The 11,999-nt window shown below is 38.5% G+C and overlaps 1 long non-coding RNA gene across 1 annotated transcript; it reads left to right on the top strand.

The window, feature by feature from the left end:
• Positions 1 to 9,641: 9,641 nt before the first annotated feature.
• Positions 9,642 to 11,009, top strand: LOC118558624. The gene is made up of 3 exons (XR_004928388.1): positions 9,642 to 9,661; positions 9,758 to 9,926; positions 10,967 to 11,009. It is a non-coding gene; the product is annotated as an uncharacterized LOC118558624 (long non-coding RNA).
• The last annotated feature ends 990 nt before the right edge of the window (positions 11,010 to 11,999 follow it).

The following is an 11,999-nucleotide window of genomic DNA, read 5'->3' as shown; positions in this document are numbered from 1 at the left end:
ATTTTGCACATTCGCTACTCCCGAACAAATTGTTCCTGCGGAAAAACCGTAACAGTTATCCACAAAATTCCTTTTTTGTGAGTGCCAGAAGGGTTGGGACATTCATCTGTGAAAGTCTCATGTCTGTACATAAAACGGTTTAGGAGTAGCGACGATGCGAAAACATGTGATGTTTTGGATTTTTAGACGTCATTTTTCAAAACCGCTCCATAGGAAATGAATGAGGGAGGTTTCGGGTTTGTGTCGCTCTGAGGTGATTTGTGAAAAATCTATAAATGCCACACCAATGAGGGTTACATTTCCCGAATCCTGACAAAAATACCTACGTTTTGATGTATAATTTGTCTACGTAGAGTGAAAATTGAGCGAGTAAGGTCAAGTTGTTCGGAGTTTTGAAATCTTTAAAAAAGCTAGAGTGGGCCACTCTAGCGGTTGGAGAATTCCGTCATTGACTTTCATTGTAAACGATGATTTCGCCTATTTTTGGACATGAGCTTTGAGGAGTAACTGTGAAGAGACGATAAAAGATATCCACATCCCGTTTTCACTTCTGAGTAGTTCACAGATATATCTACAAACTGGAAGTTAAACGGTGTTCGTAGGTGAAAGCATGATGACACAGTACAGCGTTGAAAATGGTCATTTGGAGGCTTTTTTGAGGATTTCTTTCTAACCGACTCCATTGATTATTATGGGTTTTTTGGGGGTTGGTTTTTCGCTAATTTTGTTGCCATGGTAACTCGAAATCCCAATAAAAGTAGTAGCACACTATTCCCGACCAAACCGCACATTTTGATAACTATATTGTGGGGGTGCACGCTATGGTTCGGGCCGCATTAATCGTGACGGAAGAATAAAAAAGAATATTAATAAAGAGACGCCTTTAGAGGTGAATAGTAATAGGCCCTGCCCATGCATTTGCATTGGGAGGCAGTGCTGTGCTTCGCACAGCACTGCCTCCTCATTGCACATGCAAGGCAGGCGCCTAATAAAGAGTCCGTTTAGAGGTGCATAGTAATAGGTGCCTCAATGCATTTGCATGGGAGGCAGTGCTGTGCTTCGCACAGCACTGCCTCCTCATTGCAAATGCTATGGCAGGCGCCTAATAATAAATAAGCCGTTTAGAGGTGCATAGTAATAGGTGCCTCCATGCATTTGCATGGGAGGCAGTGCTGTGCTTCGCACAGCACTGCCTCCTCATTGCAAATGCTATGGCAGGCGCCTAATAAATAATCCGTTTAGAGGTGAATAGTAATAGGTGCCTCCATGCATTTGCATTGGAGGCAGTGCTGTGCTTCGCACAGCACTGCCTCCTCATTGCAAATGCTATGGCAGGCGCCTAATAATAATATTAAAAAAGAAACCCTTATTAGGTGCATAGCATAAGGCCTCCGCCATGCATTTTCAATGCATAGGCGGGCGCCTAATAATACTAGGCTTTGAGGATGTACACAAATCACAGCATAACTTAGTCACAACTGTATGATCTTCTTTTGCATGTTCTTTTAATTGTTCTTTTAATTGTCTTTTAAGTTAAACTTGGGTTAGAAATTTGTCCAAACAGTCTTCATAAATACAGACAAATCCTGAACACCTCCAATGATGTTGATGATGCTCTTTATAATGTTGTAGTATTCTTCTTTGTCCATCAGAGGAGAACGCACAAAACTTACATTTCCACCTTGTTCACTTCTGTGAACAAAAAGAATTTGCATGTTAAAAAAATTAAACCTAAGTATATTGTATGGGGTAAGATAGCTTTCTAAATAGATTTGTACATAAAAGGATAGTTGTGTCCATATCAGTCAGAAGAAAACTACCAGTTGGCACAGACGCTCAACGTCGGACTTTTTATTAAAATTACGCACTAACTCTGTAAACAGGCCACATAGGGAAGCTTAAAAGTATAATGTTCTCGCTTCAAACTACCTGAAAACGTACTTTTGAAGAACAGCAGCAGCAGAAAAGGGAGTGTTTAACTTACCACTGTGAGCTCTGCGCTGTCCGGAATGAATCTGCAGCCCCGGTGCATTCTGAGACGGTCAGTCTGAAGAACGCATGCGCGGCTCCTATCTTCGCACTCTGTGCTCCATTAACCAGCCTTGGAAAGTGACGTCAGACCACTGTTGTGAATTCGTATTCTCAAAGAAAAAATCCGTATTCTCAAGCAGCCGCTGCTGTTTGTGTTCATAAAGAGTAAAGCACAAATTTAAACTTGAAATTTGTATTTATTAGTTATTGAAGTTGTAACTATTTAAACCGTATGTTGTATCTTTTGAATGTGATTTAAATTATTATGAGTTTACAAATGTTTGTTATGCACAACTTCTGACTGATATGGACACAACTATCCTTTTATGTACAAATCTATTTAGAAAGCTATCTTACCCCATAATATTGTTAATAGTTAGTTCCTAAATTCTTATGTGGTTTAATCCTTCAAAAAGTAAAAATAGTTGCACTTTGTAAATTTGCAAAAATTTATGCCCAATATTACCTGTTTGCAGCTTTTACACAAATTTTTCATTTTGTCTAACATGCTACAAAAAATATGTTCTTAAATCGGTACCATGATTATTAAACACACTTTTTCTTTGCAGTAAACTTGTTAACACTTTATACTTAACAATACTAAAACTACATCTACAATGTTATATGTCCACTAAAACATGTACCACAAAACTATACTTCTATTTAAAAATCACTTTTTTTAAACTTAAATAATTGTGTTCCAAGTTACTGTCTGTGCAAAACATACAGAGAGCAAGTGGATGTCTGTTTGTTTAATAGGTGAACAAATGCTCGGAAGCGTTTTTAGGTCTACTGTGCATCAAATATTACCAAACTTACTTTTGTAGTTTAGTGGTCAAGACAAAATACAAACAGTCAGTATGAGCACTGTACCTCATTCCTGGTAAGTACAGTTATGATGATATTCAACATGCACAGTAAGCTAATGTCGTTGTTTGGCCTAGACCGTTAGATTATTAGCTAGCCCATGCTTTGGTGAAGGAACTGAGTAAAGGAATTTGTGGTGGCCAAAGCCTTAGCAAATCAGCATTGTCCTAAAAATATCCAATTTGGACAATGTGCTGGAAGGGGCGGAGCCAAAGGGGGACTTGCTGGGTTGGGCTTGGAACCCATTGATAACTGCTTGCAGTTCTACTTTCTCTTTAAAGTTTATTTTTCAAAAAATTCAAAATCGCAAAAAATCTGCAATATTAAAATTTCTCCTTCGGTTAATACCGGTTAATACATTTGTGTAGCAGCTATATTTCCTTTGTTTTTCTGCTTAATAAGTTTATAACAAAGCATATAAATGTGTGTTTTATGTCTTAATGAAAAAAGTGTACTCAGGTGTACTCTGCACTGTTCCTTTTCTACAATTGTTTCTGGATTGATTTTTTACAAGGATGCAAGTTCTCTATCAAGCAACCTGAGGGCTTCTTCTTTGTTCAAGCACTGGCTTAGCCTGCTCTCTCTCCCTCAGCTCCACTCCTCTCCCCTGCCGGGATAAGCTTTTAGCTGTGTCCTAGCTGTGGCAGCTAACTGCCACATAGCAGCTCTTGGTAGCTCCTCACTGCTGCAGCAAAAAGGCACCACACCACACCATATAATTAAGAGCTCTGGATGGGAGCAGGCAAATGTAAAGTAATTTGCAATGAGGCGAGAGGCTGAGGGTGGGATAGGGTGGTGAGCCAACTGCACCTTCAATCTAATTGGGCCATATCAATTTATTTCACATTTCAGAAATGTCACGTCTTGATGTGGAGCAAAGCAGATTTGCATATGTGCAGCCAAATGTTTTTACATCAGGAGCAGTGTAGCAGAAATAAATAAACAGGAATAAATAGAGGAGAAAGATGGTTGTTGAAAATGCCATTGCTTTTTCCATCTGCTCGGGGTGTGGAAAACTCTCCAAAGCAACCATACAACGCAGCATAAGAACGAATGAAAGGGGACGGAAGACCATTTCAAAACTGGTGACGGTCTGGATGGACAAAAAGACATTCCAATAGTTTTACCATCTTGGTAAAAAAAAAACAGCCTTCACTAAACAGAGGGGAAGGATTGTGTTTCCAACTCTCCAGTGTTTACAGCTCGGTCCTCTAACACAGCGGTTTCCAAACTTTTTTAGCTGTGCACTCTCTTCTGTGTCCCAACTGGGTTGACGAACCCAATCTTCAAAAAAACTAATTTAAAAAAATGCAACAAGCTTTATTATAGCCATTTTAAAGATGTTATGTTTAATCATGCTCAAGACCAGAACACACATTAAAAAAAGAAAGTTGCACTTAGACTAACACAACCATCATAATAAAGGTTATGGAAATAAAATCCATTGATGGCTCAGCCTGGAGCCAGAGAAAGAAAGAGACAATCAGATCGGTCAAACCTCCACAGACAACCTGAAAAGTCCCTGAAGCAGATATTATCCAGGTAGATTCACGGACTAAACTCTGATAATCTACCTGTGTGTGTGTTCTCACTTTATTTATTTCATGCACAAGCTTTTAAATCTGAGTCTGACCCATAATTTACGCTGCAAAAGAGAAACACAAAATAGTTTAATTTGATTTGTGTTCGATGTCGAGAGAGAGTCTACTTTGGTAGAGCTGTAAAGAATAACAATAACAGAGTGCCGGCCATGAAAAAGCTGTTATTAATCAGAGAAATAAAAAGTTATTTCCTGATTGTTTCATAGCGGTTACATCCAGCAGGTAAACATGCCCATCGCTCGGTTTCCCTGTTTCAATCTGAATACGTGCTGCAAACTGCATCTGTAAAATGAACTGCACCTGTCTGAATCACAATGAAAACTATTACATCTCGGTGCATGAACATAGTCAAGAAATCATGTCTACCACCAATTTTCACACCAGCAGCAGCGGTGGTGGCAGCGGGATATGTGCATCAGTGCTTGTAGCGGTTCAGATTCACGGCAGCATGGGCAGCGTTGTTTGTAGGTGCTACGCAATCGATAGAGAGGCCATGTCACCCAGTTTAATCTTGTAAATAAAACCTTTGGCCTGAATTCAATTTTTTTCTCTCCTGACATAAACGACGTGAAGAAGAGGAGAGAGATAGAGAGATAGATTTTCTGATTGCTTTTGTTTTCTTCTCCCGCATCCATTGCAATTCTCACCTCTGTTGCCTCGGATTTCTCATTCTCTCTTGGTTCCTCTCTTCCTTCACCACTGACTTTGAGCTTTGATGTCTCACCTGACAGTTTCCCTGATTTCATTCATTTGAGCATATTTGCGAGATGATTTAAATAGAGGCCAAAGGCTAGGTGTACATAGGCAGCACAATCTGTAGAACAAGATAACGTCTTCTATATTTAATTTTAAAATGAAGCGTAGAAGAAGACTTCATCTCATCATCTAAATACATACATTTTCGTGTGAATACATGTTTATTTATTTATTAAATTTACAGTTTTTGATTTTAACTTTTACAAAGGAAATGTTTATTCACGTGTCTTTATTGTGTGGGGAAAAAACACGGTCAGACCGCCATTACATTTTGCCTCTCACGCACCATCAAGTGGCAGCTCCCACCCCCAGGGGTGTGCGCATCACACTTTGGGAATCCCTGCTCCAACAAATTCCAAAGAGATTTTTCTAATGCTTTTGACATCTATTCTTGGAACGTTTGACCTTTTGCTGATTTTACAAAAATGGGCATTTTAGATGCTTTTAGTCCTACATTTTCTGTTATACATGTTTTACAGGATCCTGGATCGCAAAAAGAGTAACTGGCTGTCCATTAATTGTAAGCACTACACTGTAAAAAAATGTGTAATATAACAGAATTTTACTGTTTATTTTACGGATTTTGTCTGTATTTTTAAAATACCATTTAATTTACAAAAAAAACTGTGATTTTACATGTCAAATGTAAACTAACATGAAATCACTGTAACTGTGAAAACACACAATATTCCTGTTCTTTTACAATAAAACCCTATTAGAAATCCATGTATTTATTGTTAAAATACGTTCACAAATATATCGTAATTTCACAAATATTTCGCTGTTATTTAAGGGAATAAACTGTAAATTTTAACTTTAAAACTGTAAAAAAAGTAAAAAATCATTTAAAGTTACTGAGAAATTAAAAGTAAAATAACTATTTAATTAGTAATTTTACTATAATTTCTTTGTTAATTGACTAATGTTTTCATTAAAAATAACTACAATTACTGCAATTTCCTAGATGGTAACATGTATTAACATTATTTTAACATTTAGTTTCAAAGGTCATCTAAACAGGAAAGTTAAGGAGGCCAATACCAGGATAAAACCACATAAACTAGGCCTACATGCTTTTCATCTGATGTAATTTATAGGAATAAAAAGTAATAGAAAGTATGAAACATTGCAGGGCCACACTGTAGGCTATTGTTTATTTATATATAAATCCAAACAATGTAAATCGCAAGGTCTTGAATTATGTTACAGCATGTCTGAACAAAACACATTTAATCAGGAGACATGCTACAACGTCTCCCTGCACGCACCAAAAAAAAACAAAAAACGTGTCACGGCACCTGAATGGAACAACGTGATGACAACAACGCGACAACTCATTTGTGAAAAGCGCGGGTCCCGTTTGGGTTGGTCAACAGGATCTGTTTGAGAAGAAGAAGAAGAAGACGTCCCAGAATCTTTGCTAACACTAAACCGGTGTCAACCCAACAACGTTGCGCGGCGGTTCCCGTTGGTCGTCTTCGAGTGAACAGCAGCTAATGCCCGATGTCAAGGCTGGAGGAAGGACGGAGCTAGAAGGCAAGTATCAAACTGAAGCTGAGTAGCATTAGGTTTATTTACCATCATGCTTCTCAGCCGACTCAGTCAGCACCAAATCCGCTAGCATGTGGACATGTTAGCTAACTATGATGACAAAAGCATGACCGTTGGCGTCTTCACGTTGTGTAACTATATATTGTGTACTATTTTTATTATCATTACTTGTGTGTGATGCCGATGAAACACTCTCTTGGGCACGGAATAAATTCGCTAGCTAGCCAGCTAGCTAACGTTAGCACAGTGAACTAAACGTGAATGGGAACTGCTATGTTCGCTAGCTAGGTATAGGACTTTGGTTAAACTTTGCTGAAAGCTGAAATAACACAAGTTCAGCAACTGTGTGGTAGTTTACTAGTTTTAGTTTAGTTTACAGTACGCCTCCATCACATTTTCAACATCTCAAATAGCCTATGTCCCCGCTATTTCAAATAGATACGTTAATGGCGTTCCGCAAGCGAGCTATTTTTTGAACGTGACGTCATATCACGTGGTAGGGCAAACTTGCGTTGTCCTCCGCGCTTTCGCTGTAAAAGAGCTGTACATTACCCTTGGTTTCGCTCGGTAAAACGACTGCTTATTCCAAGTCTAAGACGTCTCCTAACCATGCTTTTTAAACATTGTTGTTATGGAACGTGCAACAGCGACTCGATGTACGCTGATAGGCCGCATATGAAGGATGTTTTCTTCATTAAAATCCCGAAAGTCAAGACTGCCAAGGAGAAATGTGTGCGCTGGGTACACTTGTGCGGTCGGCCTTCACAACAGTTCAACCCGAAAAAAACATCCCTACCCGCGGGGCCCGGACATCGGCTCGCGGGGGGGGGGGGGGCGGTGGGGGGGGGTGTAATCAGCTGCCGATTAAACTGAATGCTACAACCTTGAAATGATTATAGGAGTTGTTTTACCGAGAAATCAATTGGAAGCGCAGTGAAAACGGCTGCAAAGCGCGCTTCCGAGACATGGGGAACAGATTTTCACGGGGGAACACAATTGCGCACAACACCTGTTTGCGCGACTTAACTAATACATGCAGCCTTTCTTGCTATGCCCCGCGCACTCTCCCGCTCTCATTCTCTTACACGAAGTTTCATCTTTTTTTTTTTTAAATATGTTAAGATGCTTCGTTTTGTTTCATCAACGTTGTCACGACCAGCCACTAACGTTGGCTTACCACTTAACAGTGAGCCATTACGTTTGCTTTTGTGATCTAACTGACACAGGCGGAGAGAAAGACGAACATTTGTTTAGAGCTGCAACAATGAACAATAATCGATTATTAACCCTCTTGCCTCTTCTACATTTTCACTAGATTTTTGGCCACAACTTTCACTGTATGACTTGAAATGAATGTATATTTGGCTAGGATAGGAAGCTTAATTTCATGTAACTTTCAAAATTTGGTTTTGAAATTTTTCTAACATCAATAATACACTGGGTAAAAAAAATCATACTCGACCTAATACGCTTTTTATAAATTATACTGAGATTTGGTAATGGTTTATTTCAACCAGTTACTTTCTTTCTTAGTTGTCTTTCAACACTAGTCACTGGTCAACATTAAATTCAAAACAATATGGAAAAATATGTAAATGATAAATTAACAATCATCTTTATTGGGGGTAGATTGGCTAACACCGTTTAGGTCAACTATTTTACAACCAATAGCATTTATTTCTATTTTGGCAAATTTCATGATTCATATTTTTTTTTCTTTCTGCAGATAAGTGATGTGAGTAGATTTTATGGAGTAAACTGAAAAGGTGAGTACTGCACTGCAGTTAAGGATGTCAAAAAAGTACACCTGTCGTAGTTGTGGTGCTTCAGTGAATACCCTAAAAGGGTATGTGATGCATCAAGGGCTTCATAAAAATGAACCACATTATCAGTATGCGTGTTGAATATGAAAAGTTGTGAGTTTCAGTTCAGAAATAACAATGCTTTTAAATGTCATGTTTACCGCCATCATCAACGCTCATCTAACGCGCTGCAGTGTCAAACTTTGCAAGCACCCTTTCTATGTCAACTTCCACATTGTCAGAAACAGTTGAATGACCTTAAAGACCTTCTCTGTCACCTAAAATCTCACACTTCAAGAAGAGAGGTAGTGCAATGCCCATTTAAAAACTGTGATAAAACATTTTCAGTGACCTCATCTTTTACAGCCCACCTATCTAGGAAGCACAAAAATCCCACAGCTCTGCATATCTCTGGTGCATACTGTCCTCTTTCAGTTCCTAGTGAGTCTCAGTCCTCTGTTGCCGAAAGCCAGCCAGATAAAGGGTCAGCTGTTGATGAGCCTGAGGCAGATGTCCCAGACCTTGCACAAATGGAAAGTTTGTACATGAGAAATCTGTGCATGTTTTATATGAAACTACAGGCCAAACAACTTATCCCTTCCTCTACAATCCAGTCGATCGTAGAAGAAATTAATAGTCTTAATGGAATGTGCCTGCAGCACACATAAAGTCAACTGAAAGCATCTCTTCAAACAAAAACTGAACTATCTGAGACTGAAATTGAAGATGTTTTGGAGACCCTAGATAATGTTGATATTCATGGATCCTGCAGCTCCTCCCTTTCCACAGAGTACAACAGAAAACGGTATTTTGAGGAGAATTTTCCATACGTGCATCCACAACCCATTTTTTTGGGTATTATTTCTGTATTCTCATCAGGTGGTTACAGCTTAGAAACTACAAGTTCACCGCGGTCAACAAGTAGTTCAAGTGTGGATATCACACCTCGTCGAAAGTCTGATTACAGCTGGCATTTTAAATTTCAAATTCCTTGGCAGAAAATTCCATCTGAGATCATCAGAAAGCTGGAAATGGAAAACCGGCCAACAAAAAGTGAGAGACTTGAAATCATAGTTGTTGGAAGTTGCGGTCTTTTGTCTCCGTTTATCACAAAATGTTCCTCTTTTCTCTTGTCCTTGTACACAACAGGAAACTCGACTTTGGCAGCGGAGAATTTCATGCTGTCTGTGGACCAGACCATTGTGAATGGCCACATCAGAATCTTCAGTGATGCTTTTATGCTGATGTTTGGTTCGTACTACTGTATGAACATATCTTACCCAGCAGCCCAGGCATCAACTTTGGAGTTCTTACAGAGGTAAGACAGCACTAGTCAATTTAATACATCAAAATAAGATAATATATATATATTATCTCCCAGTGCGAGTCGCCCCCCTTTTTGTTTTTCTTCAAAATTGCACATTGCCTATTTAAAATGCCCCTGTGTCCACATACTTTGACTTAAATCAAGTGCCTGACCTCTTCTGAAAAGCTGAGGCCCTGTAGAATGGTACCAATAGATTGATTGTGTGATAAACTGCCAGTGTGGAACAAAGGGTAGAATATTAATTTTCTTTGGGGGCGGTTTTGTACACGTGTGGAAATGACCACATTCTGCCCCCTTGATCACTTATATCGTCTTGGAAACACAGCTGAGACCCACTACCAGGTCTAGGATAAAGTATGACTTCTAAGGAGTCATTTTTGTGTGGGCATACATACGATTTTCTCAGTGTTCTTTTGGAGACTCCAAAAAGGACCTTTGGTTGCCAAAGATAAAACATTCAGTACTAACCTGAAAAACCTGAGGAGGTTTGTGGAGGTTTAGCTGCGTACATTCACAGCAGGGAAGCCTGACAGCCTGCTGCGCATGAACACTCATGCTAGGAGTCACTCAAACCAGACGGGAACCAGCACTGCCACTGAGGAGACCCCGCTAGGAGGTGGAGTTGGGTCATGGAGAAAAGCAGCATGGAGCTGCTGAGATGGACCTGAAGGGACATTATTGAAGATGGTGCTGGCTCCTGCCTGGTCTAGGAGACTTGTCTTGCAGTCGGCAGGCAGATCTCCGGTCAGGCTTTTCTGCTGTGCATGTAGGCTGAAAGTAAAGCACCTGCACTTCCACAAGTCTCCAAGAATTTCCTGAATTTATCCAAATATCACATAACAAAATAATATCAAAAACTTAATTTGAATGTTCTGATTTTATTGTAAGAGGAAAAACAACCTTGTTTTCTCTTTTTTTTTGATTGAGTTATGAAATGGAATGATGAAAGACCGACCCATGAAAACAATTAGAGTACAGTCCACAGTGACTAAAGTTTTTTTTTTTTTCTTTTTTCTTTTTCCATTTGACAGGTGCCTCTTCAAGATAAATCCAGACAAGGGATCAAAAGTGGAGTGGAACGCCACCAAAAGAAAACTTGCAGTCAGTCCAAAGGTTCTCATACTGATCACCAGAATAGCAGACTGCGAGTGGAGGGAATAAGAAGTGCTCACAAGTTATGGATACTTTGTCCAAGTTACAGACTGTTATGGATTAATATCCAGTGAGGTTTCACATAAGCTGTTATGTAGCTTTGTTATCAATGATGTGGATTACTTGGCCAAGTTATGGATGCCTTTTGGATGTATGATTACTTGACCCAGGTTATGGAAATGTTACTGTAAATTGGTAACAACTTTTTCTTTTTACCTTTTTTTGTTTTAGAACCAGTCATTTTAATTTAATTGTTTTTATTTTTTTGAATATTGCTGTAATAATGGTTACAGTTAAATAAAAATACAGAGAATGGGAAATTATGGCTATTGTTGTTCAGCTTAGTCTCATTCAAGCACAACAGTTCATTTAAGCCCCTTTTCCCACTAGCCAAAAACCGGTTTAAACCATTTAAAATTTAAATAATTCTGGTGTTATTAGGTGATTATAGTTTTAGTTGAAAGTCTGTTAAATATTCAGGAAATCAATGTAAAAGAAAACAAAAAACTAAATTTACACCTAAGTTTTGAAAGATTAATAAAAATACTGTTGTATACTGTTACTTTACATCTAATAAAAAGTAATATACAGCTTTTTTACATAAAATAATGCCATTAAAACCAACTAATAGCACATTTCTGTAAATTTAAGCATTATTATTCATTTTATAATGTTAATTTACCATCTTTATGGGTAATTTCATTGTTTTAAAACATAATGTTTAAGTAAATGTTAAAAACAAATATAATAATTAATGCAATTGTAAACCCAAGATCACGTTTTTCAACATTTTTTTTAACATGTTTTGAAAGATGAATCACATTATTTTGTGTCCATATACTGTTATATTAGCCTCGTGAGACCATCCTGATCTCGCGAGCTTTCAAGGTTTCACTCGCAGATCAGTCTGGC

The sequence above is a fragment of the Fundulus heteroclitus genome, unplaced genomic scaffold (genome assembly GCF_011125445.2).
Source record: "Fundulus heteroclitus isolate FHET01 unplaced genomic scaffold, MU-UCD_Fhet_4.1 scaffold_137, whole genome shotgun sequence".
NCBI classification, from domain to species: Eukaryota; Metazoa; Chordata; class Actinopteri; order Cyprinodontiformes; family Fundulidae; genus Fundulus; species Fundulus heteroclitus.
Note: the sequence above shows the minus strand (reverse complement) of the source record. Positions and strands in the feature narration are given on the sequence as shown.